This window comes from Nyctereutes procyonoides, unplaced genomic scaffold (assembly GCF_905146905.1).
Source record: "Nyctereutes procyonoides isolate TBG_1078 unplaced genomic scaffold, NYPRO_anot_genome, whole genome shotgun sequence".
Taxonomy (NCBI): domain Eukaryota; kingdom Metazoa; phylum Chordata; class Mammalia; order Carnivora; family Canidae; genus Nyctereutes; species Nyctereutes procyonoides.
In genome coordinates, this window is record NW_026575082.1 from 9,130,208 (window position 1) to 9,146,094 (window position 15,887).

A 15,887-nucleotide genomic window follows, 5' to 3' on the forward strand; every position below is an offset into this window, starting at 1 on the left:
TGTGGCTCATAACTCTTATTGCTTATTACATTTGATCACATTTTATCCTCCCAACTGGATTATAAATTCCTAGACAGAAGAGATTATACATTGTACCTGGCTTCTCTTCTTCATACTCTTCTGAAAATATATGCTACAGAGTTCACTGCTTCTCTCTTAGTAACCACATCCAGTTGTCTTTTACTGATCTTTGATCATTTTTTTTTTCTTCTCACAGACATTGGACACTGATTACTGCTTCCTCTTTTTTAGATTCTCTTTTGACTTCTTTAATGCTATATTATCTTTTAATCTCTTTGAAATCTTCTCTTATTAATTGGCTACTTTTTCTGTTTCTAGTCCCTAAATTTGAGTGTTCTACAGGGTCTGGTTCTCAAACTCCTCACACATCTCCTTTGCTTTATTATTTATTTATTTATTTATTTATTTATTTATTTATTTATTTATTTATTTATTTTTGTGAAAACAAGATAGAGCATGCCCCTGGCTCAAGGAACTCATGGTACAATAGAGAAATAGTTCACATTCAAATTCAAATTCAAACATCCTAGTATCAGCTCCAGATTCTCCCAAAATAGATAGTTTTTTAGCTAATGGCATTTAATTACTCTGTCATGAAATGGTTATGTTTATGCTGTTGGCTTTTTATTTACCCAGATGGATGCTTCATCTTGTTTATCTTTCCAAGCACTGAGTCTCAGGAGTTTATTTGTTCTGCCTAGGTGATCATAGCAAGCAAGGTGTTAGGAAGATGGAGGGTATTTGAATTAGGCCTGGACACCACGGTGAGATGTGTGGTGATGTTCTTGACAAAGACATAGGCACTCAACAAGGAAGGGACAAGGTTTGGGAATCAAGATCAACTATCCACCACTTGGTCATGGAGTGGATTCAACCTGTTCACTTATCCTCTTTGTTCTTATTTTCTTTAACCAGAAGTAATTCTTAATCCAAATGGTTGAGAGTTAAAGGAAATAATATACACATTTTTCTAGTTTGAGAGGTCATATTTTTGTTCAATTCTGGAAAATTATTAACTATGACTGAGTCTATATTATTCTCTCAACTCTTTTTTTTTGAAATTCCTCTTAAATATTGAGACTTTTTGGTTAATTTTGTATTTCTCTAATATTTGAAATTTTTCATATTTTAAAAATTATATCTATCTGTAGCATTCTGGCAATTTCTTTTGATCTTTTTAAACCCTAGTTTTCTCTTTAACTGTGTTTGTCCTGTATATAATACATTTGTTGTCTGTTTTGATGACTATGTTTTTTGCTTTTAGGATTTCTACTTGGTCCTTCTTCACATTCCCTCTTATTTCATTACTTCCCACTTTCGTTTTATGGTTGGATTATTCCTTTTATACCTTAAGATATCTTAAACATAATTTAAAATCCTCTTCAACATAGTGTAGCTGTGACAGTCATGTTAGCTCTCAATGTCAGCAGCTGCTTTTTTTCTCATTTAAAAATTACAACAGAATTCAAATTGAGACTATTCTTATTATAGTGATACTATTTATATAAGCAGATTTATGGCTTTAGTGGTAACAAAGTGATTCTTTGTGATCTCCTATATTTTGAGGTGAGTAAATAATAACAATAAAATACTCATGGCTCCTTGTTTAGCTATACTGATTACAGAGTGCACCTTACCATCACAAAGTAAATAATTGTTGAGTCCTTTCTTGGAGTAAGGATTCCCTAGGTTTTTAGAAGTATTTACTACTTGGGGATTTAAGCACCTTTGAGATTAGTTAGTACCCATTATTTTCATTTTACAACCAAGTTAAGTGACTCCCACCACAAACTAATAGGAAGGTAAATCTTGTCTTTTTATGTGATCTTGTCCTAAAATAGTCTTGTTAACAAGTAACATATCACCAACTCCTGAGGGGCTTTTTTGGGGGGCGGGGGGTGGTGGTTATAAGTTTATACCTTCTTCCAGAAACTAGAAAAGTGTTGACATCAATTCAATTACCTGGCAGAAATCATTACTCACCTTTGAAGAGTAGTGCTATACTAAAGAGTGCTCAAACATAATTTATTATTCTCACATATTATCTTGTAACAGAAAAAGAAAGGAAACCTACCATTCTCTTCATTTTCATAGATAGTAATTCATGAATGTATTTTTAAAAGAATACATTTTCCTTTGTACAACACAACCAATAATTATCTGCAATTAATATTTATTGTATGTCCATGGGTAAATGGTTTATAAAACATAAAATATAGAAAATAGTAAAATGACATTGAACATGACTTCTTCCTTTGGATATTTAGAAGAGATTTGGTGATAATGTAGGGCTTCACTCTCATCATCAAAGACAATAATTTTTATTGAATCTTTATTGCAGAAGCAAGTTAGTAGATTTTTGACTGTTAGACTGACAGGTAACTAACTTGTCTTTTTAGTTGATTGTTGTTTTGTTGTTCTTGTTGCTTTACAGTTTTTCTTCATCTTTGCAGAAATCTTACAAATGGGGTAAAGAAGTTTCCAGGGAAGAATGCGCCTTCCAAGGGGTCAGTGTTTTCATGGGAATGGAAGTGGCCCATACTATGACAGTGATGCTGATCAGTGAGAATGCAAGCCACTCTGAAAGGTCTGTGCTCTTACTCCAGGGATGTGTTGGTGAAATGTCCCAGAAGGAGGATCCATTGAGTTAAATGACACACTCATATAAATCCTATATGGAAGCATCTTCTGGCTGGTAAGTGTTTAAGCACCACTAGAAGACTAAAAAAAAACAGACTCTGATTTATAGGTGGATGACTTCTCTGGTGTAAATACTCTCACAATGGCCCATTTCAAGTCCCAACAGTTTAAGAACCAGTTAAACAATTAGCTCTTAGGAGCCAGTGCAAGCCAACTCTAGCACTCTAATGAAATTCTTCCCTATGTAAGTGTAATATAACAGGAAAAAATAAAGCAATTTGATGTACTATGATCCCCTCAATTAACTGGGACCTCGTTGAAAACAAGGACTAAGATTTGCACCCAGAAAACTGTATCTCTACAAAAGAACAAAGATGAAAAAAAGCAAGCAAACAAACAAAAAAAAAAAAAACCCAACCATGAGATGAATCTCCTTTGATTGAAAGTGACTTATGTGCTCTGTTTTATTGCTTTTACTGGGATTTATAGAAAGAGCATGAGTGTTTGTTGTGTATTACAGGCTTTTTTTTTAATATCCCAAGAAAAATTCTTCCTGCTTCAAAAGGGCTAAATCAACAGAAGTCAAGAATAAATATCATTGCTTTCTGCCTCCTTTAATCTTTAAACTTTAATCACTTATAGACAAAAAGATGTTTCTGCCAATAATTAATTGATCTAAGATGTGAACATATTAAACAAACAACAGAATTATATGACATTATTTGAATTATGACAGTTAAACCCATTTCTTTAATTTCAGAGGGTACAGAAAACCAACTTCCTCAACTGTTTAATTTCTTCCAGATGTAGTAACAGAGTAGTTGCAATGGTTCTACCATTTTTATTTAACAATATTTTTATTGTTAGGAAAAATATTTCAGTAGCATTTGTTAAAATGTCACTCATAATTGCATAATGGCAATTATGTATTTCTTATCTTTCCACTGCATGTGTTTATATTGCTGTACATGTCATTAACATTAGATCATTAAACTTTTTTTCATATTGTTAGTCTTTGTATTATCAATGGTTCATAGCTTTATAGTACCTGGAGTTGATATATATCATAATTTGATTACTAATGATTGTTTTAATATAGATATACCATAATGAATATTGTCTCAGATGTTGTATATTTTAAATAATTTCTTTGAGTTTCCAAAATAGAATTAGCTAGACTATAGTTTGTCATCATACGATGAAGTTATTCAGTGGCATCTGTTTATCAGATGCTTTGGTTAATAAAACAGATAATTTTACCAAGTGAAAGGTAAATTTTCAGAATAATTTTTATGTAGTAATAAAATACATATTTTTTCAAAAAGCATTATCTTAAGCTTCCCCCAAATCATGATTCATTTGTCTTTCATAAAAACTTACCTAACAGATCAAATATTAAAATAAAATTTAGTGAGGCTTTTTTGTGTGTTTTTTTTTTTTTTTTTAGATTTTATTTATTCATCAGAGACACAGAAAGAGAGAGAGGCAGAGACACAGGCAGAGGGAGAAGCAGGCTCCCTGCAAGGAGCCTGATGCTGGACTGGATCCCAGGATTCCAGGATCACACCCAGAGCAGAAGGCAAATACGCTTAACCGCTGAGCCACCCAGGGGTCCCTAAAATAAAATTTTGAAGTAAAATAATACCCAGATAAGATATTTTAGAAATGTGACTATTTATTAGCATTTTGCCTTTATTTATTTATTTTTAAAGATTTTATTTATTTATTCATGACAGACACAGAGAAAGGCAGAGACATAGAGGGAGAAGCAGGCTTCCTGTGGGGAGTCTGATGCAGGACTCGAATACCAGGACCTGGGATCACGACCTGAGCTGAAGGCAGATGCTCAACCACTGAGCCACCCAGGGGCCCCAACACTTTGCTTTAATTGTCACAATAATCTTATGAGGTAAGTACTAGTACTACCCCCAATTTATAGATGAGAAATCAGAGGCACCAAGCAGTTAATTAATATACCCAATATTAAAGCTAGCAGATGGCACTTTTTGTTGTATTTTCATAAGGCATATCTGTGTTAATCAGTCTCCTGAGGCATCTTGAAAGATAACAGGTGTAAAGTAATTTTAGGTGCTTTAATAATAATGAAGCAATATAAAATATCATCAAAGGTAATACAAATACATAGAAATCTGACAAGAGAAAAATTCCTTCCTATAACTTTGGAAGGGGGAAAAATAACAAACCAAATTTAAAAATAAATCAAAAGTATGGGAAAAAAATAAATATTAAACAACCAAGTAAAGTCATCCTTTACAATATCTTGAAATATATTATTCCAAAATTACTTCATTTTATGGTTTTAAAAATGTATATTTATTAAAATCTAACTTCCTTCTATATTATTCTACTGAGTCCCCTGGGTACCAAAGATGGAAGAGTAATATACAGAACATTAGAATGCAATTGACTACTTTGATACCTTGTGTGGTGTTTACAGTTGAGCTATTTGTTTGTATATCTTAAACCCTTGTTTCTCCTACTCCATAGGCTCCTCTTACTGGGTAAAGAAAATGGTTTATTTAGCTCAATATCTATTAAAAGTCTTGGCTGACACATAGAAGCTACTCAGTAAATACTTTGCTAATGAATGTTCATATTAATAAAAACTTCCTGAAAAAATTATAATGTTAGAAAAATAGAAGAGATATACAAAGACATTTTCCAAAATGTGAACATGTTTTCCCAGATCACTAATTTTGATGCTATACAATTTCCCAAGAGATGGTTGTCATTTAGACACAAATTCCTTTAGAATAATTTATTCATCTCTTTCTATCATTTATCTAATATTTAAGTTTTTATTTAAATTCTAGTAGGTCACATATATCCTTTAGAATCCTTTAGAGTTCCTTTAGAATGAATGTAACCTTTTCTCGGATAGTCTATTTGGAAAACTATGTTATTCACTCCAAACAATTTTACACTTAGTTGAGCTAATTTTAATGTATACAGTTTGATTATATCTTAGTGCATAACTTGTTAATGTGTATATCAATGAGAGTGCTATTCTGTGCTTATGCATGGTGGTTATTATAAGTAAATTACCTCAAATTCTATTTGAAATTTGGCTACTTTGTTTTAAAGATTTATTTCTTTATTTGAGAGAGAGAGAAAGAGAGAGAGAGAGAAGAGCTTGAGCACAGGCAAGTGTGGGAAGGGGCAGAGGGAGAGACTCTCAAGCAGATTCCCTACTTAGTGCAGAGCCCTATGCAGGGTGTAATCTCATGACCATGACATCACTACCTGAGCTGAAACCAAGAAAGATATTCTTCACTGATTGAGCCACCCAGGTGCCCCAAATTTGGGGTAATTTCTAACAAATAGATAACTGTGATAAAAATGCCATGACAGTCTTTTTTATTACAATCCATTTTTGTCATCAGTTTAATGGTAATTAGTATTATTATGCTTTTTAAAAGACTAACATTCCAAGGTTCTCCTTTTTAATAAATTTTTTATTTAAATTTAATTTGTTAAACATATAGTGTATTATTAGTTTGAGAGGTAGAATTTAGTGATTCATCATTTGCACATAACACCCAGTGCTCATTACATCAAGTACCCTGCTTAATGCCTATCACCAATTACCCCATTTCCCTCCCCCCCCCACTCCTTTCCAGCAACTCTGGAGTTTTTTTTCCTAGAGCTCAGAGTCTCTTGTGGTTTACTTCCCTCTCTATTTTCATCTTATTTTATTTTTCCTTCTCTTCCTTATGCTCATCTGATTTGCTTCTTAAATTCTATATATGAGTGAAATCAAATGGTATTTGTCTTTCTCTGACTGACTTATTTCGCTTAGCATGGTACTCTTTAGTTCCAACCAAGTCAGTCCAAATGGCAAGGTTTCATCCTTTTTGATGGCTGAGTGATATTCCATTATATATATATATATACACACACACACACACACATATATATGTACTATATATACATACATATATATTAACTATATACATAGGCATATATATGTGTGTGTGTATCTATATCTACCCTCTTTAACAATTCATCTGTCAATAGACATCTGGACTCTTTTAGTATTTTGACTATTGTGGACATATGTATCTTGTAGTGCAATTTCTGAGTCATAGAATTTTTCCCCAGCTTTATTGCAATGTAATTGACAAATAAGCATTTATATATTTAACGTATACAAACTGATATTTTGATACATCTATACATTGTGGAATATATTACCACAATCAACTAATTAACATACTACATCACCACTTTATGTAGTTACCTTTCTGTGTGTGTGAGGGGTGAAAACACTAAAGATGTACTCTCTTTTTTTTCTTTTGCATTGTGGTTTTAATCATATGTAGGGAAGTAGGTAGAGTACAGACCTAACTTCCTGTGTCCCAACAAAACAATGTGACTCTTAAGCTTTGTCATAGGACAAACTTTATGTCTGATAGCACGTTCAGTTGCCAAAATCATTTTCTGCATAATCTCTGATTGTGTCTTGTATTATCTCTGTGGGCTTAATTCTGAATTTTTCTTTGTATAGTATGGGAATAAAGATGAATGGTTTAAACAAGAAAAGCTGCAACCTGTGTTATTCTTTCAAGTTCAAGGTTTCAAAAATCCTTGAGAAAAGTAAAACTTCCCAAGTGGTTTTAGCTGAGAAACTTTTATTCTCGTTCAAACCTGCTGTCACACATTACTTCTCATTCTTTCTTTCTTTACCAGTCTAATACAAAGCCATTTCTCTTAAATGAAATACTGTGATTTTCAATGAAAGAAATATTTTAAACTTTCTTTCCCTTGTGCTCCCAAATGGAAACTGAACCCACCATCAGAGTTAATCTCTTTCTCCCATTAATAATCTATGTATCTTTTTTCTTCCTTCTACAGAATCAACTGTCTGCTTGGTTGAGCTTAAAGGGAGAATTTCAAATAGCTAGTTTCAAAAAAAAATAATGTATTTTGTACCAAATAAGCTGAATTGGGGCAAGATGTTCAGTTGCAATGCAGTTCAATAAGTCTCTTGTCAAAAAGTTATATTTCATTGTAATAACCTCAGGTAATGCAAAGACTCATTTATTATTTGTCTTTAGTTCAGAGTGAATTCCTTTAAAACAAAAAGCTCTACTTTTCCTCACACAATGCTAGTAACCTGTTTACTATACCTAAGGCAAATTATATGGTTCATTTTTATTATTAATCATTTTATCAAGAACTATGCCTTAATTTCCTCATCTATAAAAGACGTGGGTTGCTCGCATTGAATGATCTTTAGTTTTCTTACAGATACAATAGAAAATTATTCCTGCTATGTACTGTGTGGGTGGCTAAAAACCACTATTGGGATAATACAGAATTTTTCTTGGGAAATTAAAAAAACAAGACCTAAGACGTTAAAAATCTGAGTGCTTGGAAATAAAAATCATTGGGAAAAAAACGTTGAGAAAATAGAGTGTGTACGTGGGAGGAGAAGAAGACAAAGGAGAGACGCCAGATTGCCTTTATTAGATGGTGTTTCTCGTCCTTCCTACCCTGTTTGAGAGCTACCCATTGCTAGATCCCTGCTAAGCTAACAAAAACACAGCCATCTTCATTGGTGACTGTGCTGTGTTAAGCTGTGAATAGTTGAAATGTTGATGACCCTCTATATCAGAGGACAATCAACCTCTTTTTCAGCTTTGTCATCCACAACTTCATAGACTCAGTACTCTGGCAGGATCAGGCAATGTCCTCTTCTAATTATATACCCCACACATCTCAGCTTATCTCATGCTGTTCCCTTTGTCTGAAATTCACACTCGCCCTGTCCCTACCTTTCAGATTTCTGGCCATCACTCAGGGCCTGGCTTTCATGAAGCCCAGCTTGATATGATTTCTCTCTCAAGACCACTGCATACAGCTTTATTTCACAGTTATTTGTGCCCTGCTTTTATACCCCTTTTTAAAATTCAAGTTTTTATTTCACAAGGGCTATAACAGTGAATCTTGCTCGTTTTTGTTTTCTCACTCCTTTCTTGCCTTGGCTCTTAATACAAAGCACCTAACAGGTAGATTTAAGATCTGTACAGAGAGTGCGTGTCCCTCAAATTAATTTCCTCTTTAATGAGTTTCGTCTGCATTTTACTGGTATGAGAGAGAGCACCACAGGGCAGAGAGCATCCAATGGGCAGTGATGGAGAGAATAGTTTATATTTTAACATTTTCTATAACTGTCTCTATTTTCTCTAAGTAGAATGTACATTTTCCAGTAAACAGTATATCTTACAGATCTTTTTATGTAGACAATGAGTTTTACTTCTTTCTTTCTAAATTTTATAGTATGGCTCACAGCATATTATTTAAAGATTCTATTTATAGATGTGGCTTTGAAAATTCTTGATTTTACACACCTTGTAAAGTGAATGGTTTTGTAGGCAAGATTTTCAAAAGTGGCTGTAGTGAATCAAAAGTAATGCCTGATTTTTATGACAGATTTTGTCAAATTGTCCATCCAGAACTCTTAAAAATGGGAGTTGAAAATTCCCATTTCCCCACACTACTACCAACACCAATTATGTTCAGCCTTTATAGTTTTTGCTATGTGATGGACAAAATGTTGTATCTCGTGACCTCAGTGTACAGTTGGCTGATTACTCATGATAATTATTACTTTTTTTCTGATTTGTTCCTGTTCTGAATCTTCTATTATAATGTTTATTTTTTTGCTGATTTTTAAGATTATTCATCCATATGTATCATTTTTTGCTGTATGTTTTGCACACTTTTCTCCACATTTTTCTTTTTTAACCTTGTAATGTCTTTTGTAGCATGAGAGCTTCATAATATTATGTATTCAAATTTGTCAATATTTTACTTATGGCTTTTGCCATTAATCTTTTATAAGATAGGGGAATAGACCAGTATTGTTCTATGTTTTCATATAGTTATTTTATTTTATATATTTTTAAAGATTTTGTTTATTTATTCATGAGAGACACAGAGAAAGAGACACAGGCAGAGGGAAAAGCAGGCTTCCCATGGGAAAACCCAATGTGGGACTTAATCCCAGTACCCCAGGATCATGCCCTGAGATGAAGGTAGATACTCAACCACTGAGCCATCCTGACATCCTAGTTATTATATTTTATATATTTTTTAGATTTACTTATTTGAGAGAGAGAAAGAGACAGGGTGCCAGCAGGGACAGGCCTGAGGGAGAGGAAGAGAGAAAATCTTCAAGCAGACTCCCTGCTGAGCTCAAAGCCCAATGGGGATGAAGGGTAAGGGTGGGGGAGGGGGTCTTGTTCCCAAGACCCTGAGATCATAAACCTGAGTTGAAATCAAGAATTGGCTGCTTAGCCAACTGAGCCACCCAGGTGCCCCTCATGTAGTTATTTCAGAGCATAAAATATTTGGCTTATTATTCTGACTAGAATTCACTTTTGTGAATAGTGTGAATTAATGATCTAAACTGAATATGTGTATGTGTATGTGTATGTGTGTATCCTAATCCCAATATTGAAGTTCATTTATTTGAAATAATACCTTTATCTGCAATAAAATGCAATAAAATAAATCCTTGGATCTTCTTTTATAGTTTCAACTCTGTTACATCAATATGTTTGTCTATTCTTATACCAGTATCACACTTTAACTTTTTTTCAATAACTTTTGTACCTGTTTTAACAATATTAGGACAAATTATTCCTCATAGTTCTTACAAAATGAAATTGATAGTTCCCATTTATTTTTTTTCAAGTGAAAATTGGGATCATCTTGTCAAGGTCTGTTCTAAAAATTCTATGGAGGTTTTCATTGAATGAGTAAATTCAGGAGATTGAAATACCTAATTGGAAAGGTTGAGTCTTTAAATCCACAGACATAATATGTCTTTTCTTGGATTCAGACTTTAAAATTTTCCAAATGAAGTTTTATAATTTTCCTCACCAAAGTTTTAGACATCCTGAGTTTTTTTCCTATGTATAATATATTTACTATTGTAAATTGAGGTTCCCTTTTATTGTTTTTCAATTAAATACTGATGTTTTATAGGATAATTATTGAATTTTGCCTATTGATTTTGTATCTAATCACATTATTGGATGCTCTTATTTGTTATGATACCTTAGTCAATTCTCTTGGACTTTTAGGTGGACAATTAAATTATTTACTAGTAAATCCAAACTATTCCAGTTTGGATTATTTTTTCCAATAATTTAAATTTTATTTCTTTTTATATTCTTATTGCATTTGCTGGAACTCTAGGGAAATGAAAGATAATGATGATAGTAATGTGCATCCTTAACTTTTTCCTTAACTTTAATGAAATTTTTCTAGTTTTTTTTTTCCAGTAGTTATATTGTTTGTTACTGGGTTTCGCTATATAACCATTATCAAATTAAGGGAAAACTGGAGTTTTTGTTTTTGAGTAGGAAATATTTGTTCAGTTTTACCGAGTGTTGTCTTGTCAGTTAGGGGGGAAAATATATGCTTTTTTTCCTAAAATTGGCTCATAGAGTAAATGACAATAACACATTTTTTGAATCTTTAAAATATCTTTGCATTTTTGTTTAGCCTATTCAATTTTGATGTATTTTTCTTTTTAATATGCTGCTAGAGTTTATGTGTTACTATTATATTTAGGATTTTTTGCATCTGTAATCATAAATGAAATTTATCTAGGGTATTTTGTGTATGCCTTTATTGCCTTGTCCTGTGCCAGCATTTGGTAAATCTTACAGGATGAAATAGAAGGGTTTTATCATTCAGTAGGTTCTGATTTGCTTGTTTCTTAGCTAAAATTATTTGTTTCTGTATAGTAAAGTCTCTTATAAGTAAATTAGTTTCTATGACCATATCGTCATATACTGCTATTATGTTCTTTGCCAATGTTGACTCATAGGAATGTGCTTCTGTTCTAAAGTTAGTGTATAATTAACTTGCTTTTTAATAATTCAAGACAGATCAAATCCTAAATTACTTGTTTATAAATAAAAAGTAGAAAAATTAACATTTGGACAGAATTCACTTATTTAGTTATTATACATATTGTATTTAATTGTGATATTTATAAAAGTATTCTATGACATTGCAAAATATGTTTGAGTTGATATGCCATTCATTATTATGCCTTAAGCTTACAAGTCTTTCAGTTTCTCTTTTTATTTGTTGTTTTTCTCTTTAAAGTCAAACAGGGCTGATGATAAGTTTGAAGACTTAGCAGTGCTTCTTTAACTACACTCTAAATTGAGACTATCTCCCTGCTGTCTTAATTAAGTTGCCCATGGTAACCAATCGTCTGATTGTTTTCCAGTGTTAGGGGCAGGTTTCCTTAGGATGATTTATCCAGGCATTAAGGCTACTACCACAACGTGATGGTGATCCTGGTTGATTTTTGCTTCATTTTTATTTTCCTTCTGCTTTCTCTTCCCCATTCTTTATTAGAACGTCAAGTAGAAAATGCTAAATGGACATCCCACCAAAGGTGAATATTTCTAATTTATTTTAAATATCTAATATGTAGAACCCAAAATAGTATTGCAGTACTGACTTGTGTATTAACTTTAAACATATCTTATACATCCATTTACTTTAAATAAACAAAAACAGATAATTCCTTGGAAGTTTATAATATGCTCAACACAGAATACAAAAATGTACATGTATATCTCCTTACATGTATAAAAATTATACAATGGTACTTCTCCATAAGCTAAAGGTTTTACCTTATCATTTTCAAAGCTGTCCATTAATCCTCTTTTTGATTTTTGACTGTGGATTTTGGGGAAGAAAAAAAAAATGTACTTTTGGAGTTTGTGCAAAAATAAGATAAGGAATAGTCTTATATTAGTAGCTTAAATGAATGTAAATATCACTCCTTAATAGAAAGATTTAATATTGATTTAAGTGAAAAGTGAGATATAAGCAATAATTGAAAACCTGTGACTACAAATATCTCACTTCTGATATATAGACTATATGTCAGAAGTGAGAAAAAGGTTGCTAAGGATTTTAAGGCAATGCTTGAAAAATACTAAACATTTTTGGAATACATTGATGGAATGAAATTAATTATAAACCTTTGCCTTATATACCACTTAAATGAGATTATAAGGTTGTTAGAGGTAGATGTACATTCTTTTTGACTTTTGAAAATACTTTTTTTCATGATTATGGAAAGAACATTTTACATGACCAATTTATTTACTGATGTATTCCTAAAGTATATGATCCAGTTTACCTATCTAAAACCATAATACACAGATCCACAAAGAAACTTATATATCAGTTAATAAAATTCCCTAATGTTTCAGAGAAACTTGACTCAGTATCAGAAGCCACATAGCTGGAGAATTGATCGGGATTCTAAGAGATTTGAAGACTTTATGTTAGTCTTTTTTTTTAATGCTTTACATTAAAGCATTATAACCCATCATACCACAAAATCAGTCAATACATTAAGTAACTTTGAGCACATTCCTGCCAAAAATTTATTAATGTTACCATTACTGTTTTTATTTGTAAAGAAATAATCATCCTTTTTTCTTGCTGGGTTCTATTGGCTATTTTGCCTTCTTTCTATGATTACATATAAGGTATAATCTTTCCTGAAAAAATCATGTATATACATGCAGATAACATTTCTACATTCAAATGGACAAATGGAATTTACAGAAATGCATTAAATAATTTTTTAAAAATATTATTCAAATTTTGAGACACTTATAAAGGTGATTTACCTCAAATCCTTACCTCCCTTACCTCAAATATGCTACATTTATCCAACCTTCACCCAAGTCCCTGTCTTGGACTCTGCTTTTAGTGGGACCCAAACGAAGAGATAGGAACACAAAAAAGAAATACAGATTTATTCAGGTTTTGGTTATGTATTTTTGTGTATACATAACAATGTTTTATAAAAAGCATGTACATAATATATATGCTTTGTGTGACTATCTGTACATAAGAACATGTTATCAAAGATATTCTGGCTGTGACATCTCTCACTCCTCCATTGATCTCTGGGCTGGTCAGGTGTAGCTGTCTAGTTTGTCTGTGATTCCTGTGATTATCCTAAAGTTGCTCAATCAATCAACACAGTTCCCTTTTCTTCCCATCTTAATAAATTACTCATTTATTTATAGTTCTATCATGTGAATGTACCTTCATATTCTAAAACCACATCTATAATCCAATGATACTATTATCTAGCTTGGGAATCAGGAAATTCTTTTGTCAAGTATGAAAGGAACATTTTTTTAAAATCTTCAATACATCTATGAAGAACTATTCATACAAGCTACAAGGCATTCTTACACTTTTGGAAAGAACACATTTTTAAGTATGAAAAGATGTGCTTTTCTTCCCAGCACTCCTGAAATTTCTCCCAATGTCCTCATGGTTGGAATTCTTCAGCTATAAGTCATTTACTGCAAAGCAGAATAACCGTGACTACAAACTGAATTATCAAGTTACAAGTTGCAGATCCAAGGGTAAGAGAGGGGACTGAGGTTTACATGGCTCCAAGGGAGCAGATAGGACACCACCACTGGTGGGCAAAAAGAGGAGCTGAAGTTCAGAAACCATGAGACTCTGGCAGGAGCAGCAGCATCCTTCCCCACACTGAGAGTGTGAGGAGTTGAGTAATTGGGTTATTTGCCTTGTTTGCTCCCCGATGAAGATCACTAACACATAGTGACCCCATAAAAGGATCATTTACTCAGTGTGAAGTGATGTTTGTCTGTGTCCTGAAATCCTGCACAGGTATCCGTGAAGCCCAGCCTGTGCCTCAGTTCAGGACATGTGTAACCTTGCACTCTGGACAGTGTGAGGCATGTGGGGGATGTGGAGAGAGAGCTCTACCCTGACAAAGGCGGGATTCAGTGGATGTGGTTCATGACTTCCAGGTTGTGATCTGTGAATGATGCTCCTTTTGGGAAAGATTTCTTAATTATAGTAGGGCTTTCTTATTTTATTATTGGCAATTACATTTTTTTTCTACAATGAGTATGTATTGAATTCAGACCTAGGAAAACAATACCTAAAAATATAAACCTACTGTATATCACCAACAAAACCCATTATCTGTAAGTGCAAGGTTTTATTTTTCATGATTTTATTCTATAGTTCGGTGTCTATAGATATACAAAGATTCCTGTAAAAATGCACAATCTTTAATAGCCTTCCAAAACTCAATCTAATGTACACTATTATAATGAATAAGAATTGATGTTTTATGAAGTATTTTCACAAAGCAAAGGAAATGTGGGAAGTGAATACAGTTATTCTTGGAATTTATAAAAGGCCTGACAACTTGTCTCAAGTGTACTCCTAATTTGCTAATTAATGGTCAAATAATTCCTTGTACCACTGTTTCTCTAACAAGGCCAAGATGGTTCCAGCCACTTATTTATTTCAACTTCATATTTATAGAATAGCAAAACATTACATTCATATTTCTTTGAAAGAGAATTACAGAGTAATTCAAGTTCTGTTATAAAGCCACTATCTGATTGTAATATGAAAAATCTGAGCTTAACAAATTATAGTAATGTTCTAAGTGAGTGGAAGACACTAGTTTCTATAGGCCGCAAAATGCATCCAAAGTAAATGTACATGCAGGAAGCATAAAACCATCTGCCTGTGGAGCCTGCCAAGAGACCAGATGCAGTCACTGGAAGAGCTACCTTCAGTGAGTTGGCATCTGGACATGCTTAACTTGACAAGGTGCAACATTTGATCATACTGCCTTTAGACATTTTTTTGGCTATGTCTCCTGGAATAAGCATAATCCGGCAGATACAGAGGAGTATGTGAATACTGCAAATCTAGAATTGGTATGAAAAATGGAAGGCATCAAATATCTTATTTTGATTGTGCATATGACACTGAAAAAAATACCTGAATCATAAGGTTGGTAAATGAGATGCCTGGATGGCTCAGTCGGTTGAGCCTCTGACTCTTGATTTTGGCTCAGGTTGTGATGCTGGGGTCGTGAGAGTGAGCCCCTGTATCAGGCTCCATGCTCACTGGAGAGTATGCTTGAGATTCTCTATCTCCCTCTGCCTCTGCCCCTTCCCCTACTCATGTGTGCACAGGTGCCCTCTCTCTCTCTCTCTCAAATAAATAAATCAATCTTAAAAAAATAAAGTTGAAAGTATTTCTTCCATGTATTTACATTTTTTACAGCTGCACAAGTGCACATGTAACTTAGATATTCTCATTACCTTGTTTACACATGTATAAAATGATAGGAAACATTA